The sequence below is a fragment of the Toxorhynchites rutilus genome, chromosome 2 (genome assembly GCF_029784135.1).
Source record: "Toxorhynchites rutilus septentrionalis strain SRP chromosome 2, ASM2978413v1, whole genome shotgun sequence".
Classification (NCBI taxonomy): Eukaryota; Metazoa; Arthropoda; class Insecta; order Diptera; family Culicidae; genus Toxorhynchites; species Toxorhynchites rutilus.
The window spans coordinates 133,562,233-133,577,549 of NC_073745.1; the positions used below are offsets into that span (position 1 = coordinate 133,562,233).

Sequence of the window (15,317 nt, forward strand, 5' to 3'; positions counted from 1 at the left end):
ATGTATTGCCGGGCAAAATGAGATGGTTCTGCTTATGGGTGGCGGTCAGTTTCGGCTTCCCTTGAAGTTTATTCCACATGATGTTTGGTGATTCATTCAATTCGATTTCGATTCGATTCTGCCTTAATGTATGAGCAAGACATCGTTTCCTGGTTGCTTCGTGTCTTATTCGACCTTTAAGACGCAAAATAACTTTGGTGTTCCCATTTGTTGGTCGTTATATCCCATATTTCTGGCACTATTTAAGGAAATTCCGTACCACTTTCTCAGATAGACCAATTTTTGTTACGATCGAGCGATTAGATAACTGAATATTTCTATTAATTTCCGCCCCTCTTCCGTCAATAGAATACCTTTCGCCATTCCTTCAAATTCTACGTAAATCACTAACCTGACCAACCTCTTACGTTGCACATCTAATATTTATCTTGTAAATTGAACATTCCCAAGTATTTTTTCAAAAAACACAGATAAAGGCTTGGTGATTATGCGAAAACTCGATTTTTATGCCCTGCTGCTAAACGTATGTCTCGGGAAAAAACGACGTTTGAATGTTTATATCCACCGATGCCGCCTTGTGTGTGTGATTGTGACGCCTATCCTTTCAATAAAATTGACTTAAATATACTATCACTACAGCAAATAAGTATCCCGATAAAAAGAACATTCCTAGGTGTTTCAAGTTTTTTTTCAAGTGCGGCTAAACGAATGTCTATCACTGTATATTTGTTCTTTATCGCAAAATATTAGTATTAGGGTGGTTCGAAAAAAAATTTCCGCTTTTTTCCAGAAATGTCTTTTTTTCGAATTTTTTTAATTTTTGAACTACTGAACCGATTCAGATGATCGACATAGCAAATTGAAGACAATTAGTTGATATTGTTTCGAAAAATATCACATGGCAAATTTCGTAATTATTGATTGTAATTGTTTTTTGTCACGATTCAATCGAATTCGAATTTTGTATTCTGCAATTAATTTGACGCATATCCGATCGAGCAGTACAAATATGACATCTTTTCCTTGACATAAAACGAACATCAAAATAATTGCAAGCAGAAAGGATTGCGAAACACATTTGATATCCGTTCCATTCGGATGATTCTTCTTATTCGATCGGAATCAAAAATAAGGGGGTTTATCTGATGAAAACACTATTTTTATTCACGTGATTTCTTTAAGAAATGGAATGAGTAGGGTAAGTGGGGGCATAGTGATCACCCTAAGAAATATGTCCATTTCCAGCGTCCACATACTGCTTCAATCCCCGTTTTTCGAATAATATTTTAGCTCAACTTGTTGTTGTTGCTCAAAAGAGCAAACGACTTTTGCTTTTTCAAATTAAAATACAGGGTCTTTCAGATTAAACGCTCACACCGAAAAATCGAATAGCTCATTATAACATTTTTCTTTCGTTCCGTCGATGGTAACACTACATTCCCCACTTTGGGACGAAAATACTCGGCTACTCGTTCAGTCTGATCGGATGGGTTTTAGTATCAAGATGTACAATTCACAAGAACGTGTATTTTTAGTGAAATCGTATTACTCGAGAAACCGAAGCCTTAATGAAACTTTGTCCTCTTATGGTAAGAATTTCAAAATTTCTCGTCGTAAATTACTTCCTCTAGGGGTACGTGAAGGACCGTCGCTATGTTATTAAGCCACAACATTTGGAGGAATTCAAAGAAGAAATAACTGGGATTTTCAACAGCATCGAAGTTGTAATGTTAGAGTTGTGCATGAAGAATTTTGTTCACGGTTTAAAACGCGTTGTCGAAAAAAGGGGTGGTCACATCGAAAATGTCCTAAAATAAGCTTTATTTTCGTTTTTCAAAATAAAAAACGGTTCACTCTTATAGAAGTTATTAAAATTTGTTGCATGATCGTTTAATCTGAAAGACCCTGTAGTACATTTTCCATCATTAGAAAAAATGTTGAAAAATCGAACATTTTTTGGGCCTGGAGGTGAAGTGGGGGCAAAGTGGTCACATGCACATATCATGCTTAATGGGATAAATTTATGCGTTTTTCTTGTCCAAATTTGTTAAAATCATTATTGAAATAGTAAGTACATGTATGAAATATGAAGGACCGATTCACCTAAAGTAGTAATTTAAATTTTCTCAGGCATACAAAAACGTAGTATGAAACACATAACGTTTCGCATAATGAGGCTTGGTTTAGTTGGTGTGGCATATTTTGCCAGGGTCAAAACCACAAAAGAGACCAATTCAAGAGCAGAATGTAATAAGGTATATGAGGTAAACAGAACATTTCAAGTCGTTATTCATCACTCACCACTTTGCCTCCAAACATCAAAATAATTTCTATGCGAATTAATCGCTAAAATTAAACAAAATGTCTGTTTGTCGTTTTTTGTGTTATGATTTTTCAAAGTTTTAACCGATGGTTTAAAAATATCATTTTTTTCCCTTTTTGACATAGAACTACGTCTTTCATGAAGGGTGCCAAATCAGAAAACAGGTCACGTTTTTATGAAATACAGTTAACGTTAATAACTATTTTTTCCGCGAACGGATTTTGGCGATTCACATACTAAACGAATCGGAAATTCCGTAAGATTTGTTTAATATGCTATACATTAGAATCCCCTGGTTTGTAAATGGTTAAAATTCATGAAAACTTTAGGCGTTTCCATTTTCGCATACATTTGTTCTGTCCATTTGTGTGCTTTCCCGAACAGACCTGTCAATAACGAGCAACTTATCGACGACCAACGGAGGGGAAATCGTAGGATTCAAAGTCCCCATGAACAAAGGAAAAGTAGAAGAATGAAGGGGAATACTTGCCTAGAGTATAAACAATGGATCTCGCTGAGGCAAACTTTCATTCGGCATCGGACTATTGAGCATTCCAGTTCACTTTATTTTCGCTGCGCTTCGATCTAAGATTGGACCCCATCAGTGGTAATCCAACTTGGATATCGTCGTTTGGTTTTTCTGTTCGTTTTTCGCGTTGTTCGTATCGTGTGTTTTTCTTTCCGCGTCATAAATTGGACGCTTCGCGTAGTGTATGATGAGCAAAAAGAAGCGAAAGGCAGGCTCGAGCACTGCAAAAAACGAACGCATTGCCAGGGGCAATGATATTTCGAGACAAGCGTCATCCAATGATGCACGCGATGTTGGTGCAGTGAAAAGCGCTCGCACTGAACCGAGCCTTCGCGAGTGTGATACCGCATCGCACAACAGCAAAATAGGGGATTTCGGCGCGTCGGTCGAAAATGTAAACGCCGTTACCCAGGCAGCAACCAAAATCAAACTCCCCCTGCTGGTGGTGAAAGCGGTCGCTCTAGACGAACTCATCAGCGAATTATCATCGATGGGTGTTACAGCAAAGTACAAGCCGTGTGGCATAATTCAGTATTTTTCCAAGCAGTTAACATTGTTTGTTTTTCGTCATCATAAGGGCTTCGTTGGTGCCTTTGACATTGCATGAATGCATTAAACTGACTTTATAGCGAAGCAGGCATCAAGTTTGTGCGCCAATAAATCATTTGGGGAATACCTGAGAGAGAGGAGCCAGCTGAATGACAGATAGTTTGTTTTCTTCTTATTCTTTTTACATTCTCATCAAGAAAATTCCAAACTGACAATTTCAATCAAGCAAGTTTTTGTCATTCATTTATGAGAAAAGTGTTCAAACTTGACGTGAACCTTTGTTAGTGAGTACATTTGTGCGTTTTATTCCCGATTTGATTTTTGACATAGGACTGCGTCTAACAGGAATATATGGGGGTAAAAATTTGAACATTGATCACGTAGGAAATAATAAAAGATGTACCAGGTCAGCCCACATCATGGCTTCTAGCGGCATCGGCCCATTCAAACATTTTTTATTTTTGATAATTTCGATATAGTTGTCCTAAAGAATTATTTCGATGATTTCTAAAACAAAATCCAAAATTAGAAGCAAACTGACTTTTATGATTTGTTTGTCGGTGGAGATCTTGTGTGAATTTATGGGTGTTTTGGGCCCATTTGTGACTTTTTCCGATCGTACATTCAGTTTTCGCGAATTCTTGTATTCTTTCACTGGTTCCAGGTTGATCTATTACTGCAAGCTCGACGAATCGATTTTTGCAATGTGGGCGATGATTGTCTATCTCCGATGCAATTTGAATATGCAGCGTACACCCAGGTTTTTTTACGCGGATTTTCCAATTAACGCGGTTTTTTTACGAGATACGTATCCCCCGCGTAAAAAAAACCTGTGTGTATGTGGAATACATAAAATAAGAGCTAATCTTCCAATGAAAATAGCCAACATTGATTTCTCTCAGGTGTATTTTGAGGGAATTTTGTTTGTGTCCGATGGAAATAATACTAGGTTGACTAAAAAGGATGCTGTGTCTGCATTTTTAACAGGCATTCGGATGAAGATGAGAATTATACTACCAGTCTCTCGTCATCTTTGCCATGATATTCACATTCATATGCAATATTCAAATTTGACATGTAGGTTTAATCAAGGCACTAGTATCACTGAAGATCCAATCGAATTGACCGATAGTGAAGGTGAACCAATAGTCTTGTCCAAAAAACTAAAAGGGTCAAGATTCTTTCTCCCCTTTATGTGTGATATAATTTGTATACCATTTCCCATATACAACATATCTGTCGCTTCCAATCAGTCTGCATAAATGTTGCGCTCACTCTGCCCTCCCTCACAACACCCACTTCCCGTTTGTGACATTGATGAGTGAACATTTTTTGTGCGAGTGTCGAGCAGGAATGAATTGTCTTTCTCAAGATTCACTGTACTCCTAATAAGTGCTCGAAAGATGTAATCTTACGTTGATCGCACTTGATCGAAGAAATTAAAAAAGAATGTATTTGACCGCAGTATTTGATAAACTCTTTCTGAAAAGAACTGGATTTGATTTGCTGAAAACACTATCTTGTTTTCTCTCTAGTTGTGCGTTATGTGTGGCGATGGTAGGTTTTTTCGAAGCTGCTACTGATTTCTATGAGTTCGGCGTTTTCGGCTTGCATGCAACGATTTTTGAGGATTTGTTTGACTTTTGCTTTCGGGCAGCCACACCAGCAGTAGCAGCAGCTTTCTTCTTGCTGGTCGCCTTCTTCACAGCAGCAAGTTTGTTTTTTTTGCAGCAGTAACTGTTCCAAAATGATCTAACCGCTGTACAATTATAATTGAGTGGAGCTGGCACCTACTTATATACAGATTTTTGTGATTTCAATAGCTTGCTTTCAAAACAATTTTTGAGCTATTGAAACAAGTTTTTGGATCAATAAGTAACACACATATAACGCGTAGACATTTTATCTTTCGAATGAAGCGGTTATCATACCATTTCTTTCAACCGGCGAAGAGGGTTTATTGCTCAAAATCCTGTTTCTCCAATGTAACACTCTCGTTTTCGAAGCTTTGAACTTACACCCCAGTATAGAAATGAAAGATGTAGTCCGACGTCAACATTATTTTCACATAAAACGTCTTGCAAAAAAATGTCATGTTGAAATTTTCTACATATTTCAATACTTCCCCTTGGTTCACCGTGACTGGTTCGCGCTGACATAAGGGTGATCACAACAAACGCGAGCTGGCTCCTCTCTCTCAGGGGAATACCAAGCATCTTGAATGTCGTACTGGAATGTTATAAGTTTTTTGGGTTCGTGAGCCAGTCGCAAAACTGCCTTCAACTAGGATTGCGCTAATTTTGATCATAATAAAGCAATGCTACTGTTTTCGAGGTTATTGATAGTAACAAAAAGAGTTTATTTAGCATGTTTAGACACCAAGAAAGTAAATGTCGTTCTGGAATGTTGTATGTGATTGGATTTCGCTTGCTAGTAGCAAAACTTCCTCCACTAAGGGTGGCAGCTGCGCTTATCTCGAGCATGAGAAAGTAATGCACCTTTTTTCGAGGCCAGTAATATAAACAGAATCGTTTCATTTGAGAATAACGCAAAATGTTGAGAAGTGTCAATATTCTCAGTAGTATCAAGCCACCGATATATGGCTCTGTATGCGTGCTATGGCGAACGCTTGTTTGGCGCTTGGTTTACGTTGTACGAACGATGCCTAGAGGTGTAATTCCACTGAGGCAATACTAAATAGCATGTAGCATGATATTTAATACTTACATGCAATGTTGGTGATTGACGAGAGAATCGACGAAAGCATCCAACTTTTTTCAGCATGTGAAAACAACTTCTTCAATCAATGTGTTCGTCTCGCATCATACGATACCACTCAGTGAGTGAGCGAATCCAAACATGTGGTAGACAAGTTCATTCTGTCTCGTAAGTAGAAAGAACAGCAGGTCTGTCGACCAATGATTCGCTCTCCGTCGATCGGATTTGTGTGCGGATGAGACAGAGAAGGATCGCCAAGCGATAATTTTCCCGTGATTGTACTCATTTGAACAATTATCATACCGACAGCAAGCGTTTTAAGGGCCAATGCAGCAAATGTCTGTATATTGTGATGCATACCGTACAAATATTTATAAGCAGGGAACAAAGCGGCGATTTTTATTCGATCAGTTGTTTTTGAATGTCCTCTACTTATTCTTAAAATTTATCAGGTGTAATACATATTTTAGATTAATGTGGGTTAATTGTATATGCGATAAAAGATGTTATGATTTGTAAATGCTTGTGGTACAGTAGTTTGCTTCCGAAGAATAGCAGCAGAAAGGACATTGGAAAACCGCCAGCAAGTAACTTTTAACGACCAAAAAAAAAGGGGTTGGTCTATACAACTAGTTTCGATTATCTGCAGTAAATTTATATACGTTGGCAATTCCAAATTTAAATGAACATCGATTTAATATTTAAACATACCTAATATGATAATTTGATGAAACATGGATGTAGTTAGGATGAGCAGTGTCTGTTTAGTATGTTTTAATTCGGTTGTTGGGGTAGGAGTGTTGAGATTGTTGCAAAGAATACAAAATAAGTGATTAATCTTTGAATCCGCTTGGATAGTCCTTTGATTTATTGGATTCTCAAAAGATGTCTATTTCGCATCTTCATATGTTACGATATTATCGCAGAATATATTTAATTTAATTTAATTTTTTTCTTGCAAATTATTGTTTATTTTGGTTTAAAAATAAATTCATGAGTAACGATGTGCATTAGAGTGCCAATGAGAATGGTCATCTCAAATTTACGAATGGGACTTCCTGAAAAAAAAAATTATTACCTCGAAAAAATACACCATACAACATTTTAGCTCATTCAGACTTTACTTACTGTTGTCGTAAAGACGCCAAAGTTTGAGTCTTCCGAAAACCATAGAATCACCGTTCATGCGTTCATGCGTTCTTCTACAGCCGACAACGGGATCAATGGAATCATTCGGTACCTCGTCCCAAGCCTCGGCCACCCAAAACATAGCATCCCTAATGTTGATTCGCTTAACCATCTCATGGAACTCTCCTTGGCTCCTGGATGCCAAGCTTTTGCTTGTATTTGGACTTGATCATTTGAATAATATTTTGGTTCATGAGGCAATTTTTTTTTTCGAATTTCAAAACATTATTCCTCCCCCATGGGGCGCTAGTCAATTTGTGGCTAAGATACTGCATTGTACAAATAAGTCAGTGCAAATCATAGTTATTTTACGTTTACCGAGAGATTTCCTTTTAATTTTCATATGATTCGATTATCCGGAAAATTCGATCATCCGGAGTGAAAATAAAATCAACATCCCGTTTCATCTCTAGTCGAGAGTGAGCAGTCTGAGAAACTGATCATCCATTGCAGACCATTGGACAAAACGATTTCTTCAAAGATTTGGTGTTTTTGCGAAAGCCATCAAAGTCCAGCGCGGATACAACCAGGTTACAAAACTAGAGGGACGAGATCTAGCTTCATGAGGATGCATCGTATGCCTTTTCGAAATTTACAACATATCAGTCTAGCCAGCAAGTAATCAACTACCCATCCCCTCTTGGATGATGCCTACACACGCTATTAATGATTTTTCCACACGCTACCAATGATACATCATTGATTTTTGATACAAGTTATCTCAAAAGTTTATTTCAATAAGTGCGATCGTTTGCCCCATAGGCTGCGAACTTGTGCCTCCACTATTGGACAAAAATCCGCTTTTGACAATTTGTATTATAATAGATATTAGACAAGAAAAATTCGAAGCATTTATAGATTGCGTTTCGAAGGTTATATATAGTTACTATTTAGTAAGCAAACTGAACCCTATTGGCTTTCCTTTTAAAAGTTATTAGACGACAACTGCGCACCTGCGAGCATTGCACATCGAAAAGTTATATTTTCATCGCATCGCATTTTTGCCTTGCGATTCAATTCTTTTCTGAGAGCGACACCACTCTATCACAAAGCGATTCGATCCAAAGCTCCGAGGCTAAGCACCCAATCGGATCAGGAAACGAAAGTAAAGCGACGGCAGAAACTAACGAACGAATCATAAAATGATACAAGCAAGCATCGATGAACACGCGCACAAATACCAAACGATGACTCTCACGCTGCGTTCATTCAGTGTTTTCGTTGACACGTCAGTTTTCTTTTTCATGAGTGATTTAAAACATATTATTGTGTGCGTTGAATGAATCAAATAAGAGAATTGAACGAGCGCTCGTTGATACGATTGGAACCATCCTTGCTTACATGTGTTGTCATTGTTGTTGTTTCCTCGCGGCGCCAAAGACATATTGATGTAGTTATGAGATGTGGAATAATGGTGGTGGTGCAACATGTATATCGACTGTAGCCGAGTCTATGTCAATTGCGAAAAAGGCCACCGGAATAGCGTTCGACGTAAATTTTCAATACATTGACATGATATCAATTGCGACATATGATCAGTATTGTTCTGCGGGGGCAAGAATGAATCATCAATGAATTATAGTCAACTGATTCTACAATGAAAAAACATTTCAGAGATTATTCTACTAAGCAGTTGTTTCTAAAATTTCACAGCACTATAGAATAATATTCGAAGGTATAAACAAGCGACTTATATAAAATAACAGCGTAGTTCTACGTCAACAATGCGGTTGTATCTTGGACACAACCTCCTATAACTTTTTTCCAAAAATATATTTTTCTTTCACCCTAAAATGGAAATGGTTACCCTAATGAAAAAATAAAAAATACGGGTCTAATATTTTGTGAAAAAAATAAAACTACCACTTTTCATGAAAATCTGGAAACCACTATATCGGTTTGAGATGGAATGGCTGTATATGTATAAATATTGGTCACGATACACTTCATGATTAACGACTATGTCCGATTTCCAGTTCATCATTTTGTACCTCCAATATGTTTCCAAAATTCGTAGCCACATAGAATACGATAACGTTATGGAGAAGAAAAGCATTGACTCACATCTCAATTGTCCCTTGTAGACATTCGTTGTTTGGTATGAAGGTCTCAGAACCATTCTCATTTAGAAAACATCATCCGTTATGGCTTCCATGTCAGTCGATAGATAGAGTGAGTGGTTGATTACAAAAAGAAAATGTTTGGCAAAAAGTTAGTCGAGGGGATCATTGAGTCTATTGCAATATGTGAACATAACTTCTAAATAATTATAGAATTGTATTAGTGCGGTTACATTGCTTCCCCTTGCTCCGCTCGGAATCGTCGGCTTTGAGTGGACAAAATAGTTTGTTGCCTTTTTCAGTGATCGTACAATCAAGTTTTCGTATGTACTCCGAAGCAATGTCACCGCGGCTTTATCCTGACAACAAATGTTACTTTGGTTCTATACCTTTTCTCCGTAATTCAGTTGATATCTTAAAGATTTCTACTTGTAAAATAAAGGGACGAAAGCATTTTTCGTTTGTTTGGATTTTTTTCGCAAAATTAACCCTTTGCGGTTGTATTAATTTTTTATATGAGGTTCGTACCGGTCGGAATTAATTTCACTTGAAAGAGCATATCATGTAAGATTATGGAAGATAAATGAGGGGCTTAGAATGAAAGGGGCGTAAGTGCTTTGATCGATTTCTCTACATCGACTCTCTCTTTTGGTCATAACTCAGCTGCAAACTCATTTCCCGCTTTATTTGACAACTTGGAAGATAGGTCAGAAATTCATCTATCGGATTCTATAGCACTCTAAAATTGGAACGTTTTTGCAGTTGAGTTATTAACTAAAGAAAAAGTTGACGAAGAGAAATCGATCAAGTCACTTACACCCCTTGCATTCTGAGCCCCTCAATTATGATGAAATTTAGACTCGTTTTATACTTTTTACTATAGTTGTTATGTTCGCTGTATCGAAGCTACTCAGCATCGTGGCTTTCCTTTTATCTTTCTACGCAAATAATATTTGAGGGGCTTAGAATGCAAGGGGTGTAAGTGACTTGATCGATTTCTCTTCATCAACTTTTTCTTTAGTTAATAACTCAATTGCAAAAACGTTCCAAATTAAGTTTACTATAGAAACTGATAGGTGAGGTTCTGACCTATCTTCCACATTGTCAAATACAGCTGGGAATGTATTTGAGGCTAAGCTATGACCAAAAGAGAGAGTCGATGTAGAGAAATCGATCAAATCACTTACACCCTTTTTATTCTAAGCCCCTCATTATATTTTTACTGAGTACCGTTATCCATCACTCATAGAAGCTCCATATTAACTCACGAACAGGTTCACTAGACATTAAGAATCGTTAACAAAAAGTGTAAACTGATACATGGTTGAATAAAGTATTAGATGAGTATGATTCCTTGCTGAGAACAGACATACGACCGCAAATGGTTAACTTTAGAACAATTCTATTGCTTTCATTTGGAAGATGACAAAACTTGGTATAGAACAATGTTGTAAAACATTTCAACAAGTGGAATTTAGTTAAGTAATTTAGTTAAGAAGTAAAAAACTTGAAAATTAGTGTTTTTAGGAATGCATTTTTGTGAAAAAAAAATAAAAACCCCAAAAAAGACACAAATTTTTAAAATTTTGACTTCTCAAATGGTATTCAATTCTACTAATTTAAATTATGTTGAATGTTTCTACATCCAAACTAGCGTTGGCAGAAAATATTTCTCGCGTAACTTTTGAAAAAGACTGATTTGATCGATGCTCTTCATTGACTTTCTCTTCCGATAACCACGGTCTTGCAGACAGATTTGGCGCCAGTTTTGTCAAATAGCTTTACAAACGAGGTTCCCTTGTACATTCCTGAATTTTGAAAACATCGGGAAATGCTTCTATCGTTGAGTAATTCACAGTGTTTGGATTTCGATCAAAATCGAATGATACACAATGTGTCATGCAAGTAACCTCTCACGAACATATAACCGAAAATGAGAGGGAAATGGGAAAAGAGAGCGGTGTTGCTAGTAAAACTATGCGGTCTATATGAATATACATATTTCAAGCGATAGCGGCGTTAAAAATGGAAAATATGATCTGTCTACCCTTCCCTTAGCCTCTATCGAGCTTAATAATCATATAGTTTGCACTCTTTGAGACTTAAAGATCAGGATCTGCTACATTAGCTGAACATGAATCATTCGCTTTGCGTAGTCCGTACGATCCTGCTGTTTCATGATGCATGGAGAGGTCGATATGCATATGTTAAAGGCAAAGAAGAAAATAAATTTTCTGCACCGAAAGCGTATATGATGGTTTTGCTTGCGTGTCAGTGTATCATGAAGTGCGAACCGATGCAGAGTTGCTCGTTCTCTTTTGTTACGGGATTTGCAGCACGTAACAACAAAAGCATGCCGCTGGGCGAAATGATTTGTGTATGATCATATTTGAACGAACGAATACGATTTTTTCAGTGAATGGATCATTTGGCAAACACTGGTAATTCACAAAAGAGAATGTCGACGAAGAGAATCGGTCAATGTAGGTAGGTCCATCGATTTTTTATTTTTTTTTTTTTTGAAAATCCCGATTTCATGTACTTCCCCTCTCGGATAATTTTTCGGTTTTCAAAAAACTCAAATTTTGGCATCTGCGACACTAATAAATGAAGTCCGATTAAGCTAAAATTTTGTATAGGGTATTTTAACGCTTCCTGGAACAATACTGAACGAAAAAAATTTAATGCTTCGAAAATTGCAGAGCACTTCAAGTTCGTTTTTCTCGAAAACATGAAAATGTCACATTGTCCGGTCTGACTTGACACCGACCGTTTTCATTGTGCAACCGTTTACATCAACAGTCAAACACCAGCTATGTAGTAAGTCGTTCGAAAATAGTCGGCCGACTGTCTGTATAGACTGCGCCCTCTTTGTCAACCCGACTATCTGGATGGCTCGGTGTACGCACTAGCAGCCAAATCCATCCAAACTAACGGTCGATTAAAAAATCTGCAGTCTGCGGGGCTCTAAATGGTTAAAATCTTGTTTTCCACGTGTAACTCGGGGAATATTAAACTTTCCGAACAAACTATGCGTAGAACACTTTGTGAAATGGGGTTCAAAATGCATTTATCCAATGATGACCATTGTTTTGATAATATGAACAGATTTGTTTATTTCGTACCCAGCACTTCTTTTTTACTGGTTTTGATTTGAACTGTTGAAATGTTTTAAAATATCCCTAAAGTTTATCGACAAGCCGATAGAATTGAGGAAAAAAAGGATCTCTAGAGTGATGAGAAAACTTCGAGCTTTTTTATGGTGTAAACAGTGCGGAGAGAAAATTACCGATAAAAATATACAAAAAATAATAAATTACAGATGTGGCAGTACTATGGTGTGGGAGTGCTCCACTTGTTTCGGCTTTGGACATTTTGATGAAAAATAGATAATAATTATGTTGAACTCATACATCAGCATTTAAGAAAAAAAATATAAAAATGTAAAGTAGCCATAGATTTGTTTTTGTCTTCCGGCATGAGCGTAAACTATGCTCAAAATCCGAATTTGAAATCAATAGAAATTTCATGGACTCCAAAATATTGGAATTTTAACAAAGAAAATGTGACTAACTGCGAGGAATTCTTTGAATGTTTCAAACAGTTCTAGATGAATATTGACAACCAGTACGCCCTCAATCTCGTTGAAAAAACGCTACAACGGTTACCAACTCTATCACTCCAGAGACTGCACAAAACGAGTTGCGAAAGTATAACATCAGAGCTAATCTGTTTGAACACTTTGGAAATATGAGAGAAACGAGAGTGTTTCGATGGTACCTTATTGATTTTTTTTCCAGTACTGTATTTTGAAATTCAATTCGAGGTATCTTCACGTTATCCGCGAATAACTGTAAATATTTTTTGTCGATGATGACCACTCATTGCACAGATATATTCGAGGACATTACTTCAGATGACCTCATGAGCTTCGTCAACAGGCTTTTGGACTGTACAAATTTTGTATGGTATATATTTTTAAGATCGATATAAAAGCTACACTTTATCGTCTAGAAAAAATTGTGAATGATATTTATCTTTCACTTAGATAACTATTGCATGTAACTGTAGGAAAAAATCACTAATCAATGATTACCAAACAACATTTGATTTTAGCATGGTATTTTTTACTTCTATCCAATCCTATAATTGCACTATTGTGTATTATCATAAAGTATTATGATCAGCTATTGTTTCCTTACAGGATTTTATCTGGTTTTGTTCGAAGTATAACTAAACGAGAAGATAAGAAAAACGAAGTATCCAGAGTGATGAAAAAAGATAATCAGCAGTAGCAACTAAAATGTTCTGGAGACATTCCATCGCATTGTCAGTGTCCATGAGATGGCATTGACATACATCGCACTCATACACTGCTGTTTGTTGGGATTTGATGTCAACAACATAAACTATTTATCTTATCCCAGGAAAGTCATATCTTTGGCACGAGCAACATAAAAAAAGAAAATTGCTTTCTCATAGGCTTTCAGGCAAAATGTATTGTCACCATTGCTAGCATTCACGTAGAATGGAAGAGGACCTCAGTGTGGGTAGCTCATCATGCGTATGTGTAGGTATAGAAGACCAGGTTTTCAGTATTCTTATCTTCGTAACACTGAATTAATGCGTGCTTCCTCAATCACACAATTCACTAATTGCAACCGAAAAATATCACTCCCGTGAAACGTTTGTCACTCCATCAACATTGATGTAAACACGAAAATATATTCGTATGGTGAAAAATTTCTCCACCATTGGTTGGAAAAAATATATACGAAGGGAACGCGACAAAATACGACCTCCCAGTGCCGTGATCTATCCCGTACAAGTAACGAAACGAAGGAGCACAGGCGAAGCAGCCTTCGAATTTTGACACTAGACATCGTGAAAAGGACATTAGGTTTCGGGAAATCATGCGCGCGCACCATCCTTTGTGAAACACGGTCGGCAGGACTGGACACTAGCGCGCGAAAAAAGCTGTCATTTAGATAGAAATACATCCATCACCATGCGTCAAAATTATAATTTTTTTCATTTTCTTAAATGACGTTAATATTCCTAGAGTCCAATCGGGAAGTTCAATTTCCGATTTCTTTTAGAAGCAACGGAGGCGGAGGTATATCAGTGGAAACGTGGCGAGTGTTGTCTTCCAATGCGTCAATCGTTCACGGCTTATCGACGCAGACCAGAGTCCCACCTAAAATAGTTCAACGGTGTTTATATGCATGATCTTGGAGTTCTTTACGCCAAATAATTCGTACGCGATAAACCAATTGCGATACGCACGGTGTGGCATGTCGTCACTGTCATGTTGACACTGCAGTTCCGGCTATCTTAGCCTTGTAGCGTTCTTGTTGGCATTTATTTTTTTTAAGACGTACCAATGATCCCACCCGCACATAAAATGCACCAAGTGTCGTAACGCTCTGCACAACATCTCTGACGATACGTGAAAGTGAACGCAATCGTTCCGTAATGGGAGCAATGAACGATTATTTATTTATTTACAATGATGCTACATCCCTTTGAAGAAATTGTATCTGATTCAAAACATTGCTCCGCCAATGCACTCGGTTTATAGCTGCAGTTCTCCAACTCCCGGCTGCACCGATTCTGGCCAAGTACTGCTCCATCTGGTCCAATCGCCTCATACCCGGCCCATCGCAATCATCCAGCTTTGGCGGTTTTCTGGATGCTTGATTCGCCGTAGGATTGCGCCAGTTCATGGTTCGTTTTCCTTCTTCATTCAAGAATACGGTTGCGATCACTCGCTCCTGCTAGCATATATTTAGTCTTAAACACATTGATCCCAAACTCCGCATGTTTAGGCCCGCTACCGCATAACACATTCCAATGCCACGTTGAAGAGCACACACGAGAGTCCTTCACCTTGTCGAAGCCCAATGTGAGTCTCAAACGATTCCTACTGATCGCCTGAGATCCGCGCACT

General features: G+C 37.6%; 1 protein-coding gene across 5 annotated transcripts in view; it reads right to left on the reverse strand.

The window, feature by feature from the left end:
• The window catches only part of LOC129770135 (F-box/LRR-repeat protein 16), a 91,617-nt gene extending 77,435 nt beyond the window's left edge, over positions 1–14,182 (reverse strand). For 3 of the 5 annotated variants that reach the window (XM_055772779.1, XM_055772781.1, XM_055772780.1), the window contains exon 1: positions 13,875–14,182. The gene's annotated coding sequence lies outside the window, so the exon portion shown is untranslated. The remainder of the gene's footprint in view (positions 1–13,874) is intronic. The other 2 variants (XM_055772784.1, XM_055772782.1) reach the window with 1 other exon arrangement.
• Between the last annotated feature and the right edge of the window lie 1,135 nt (positions 14,183–15,317).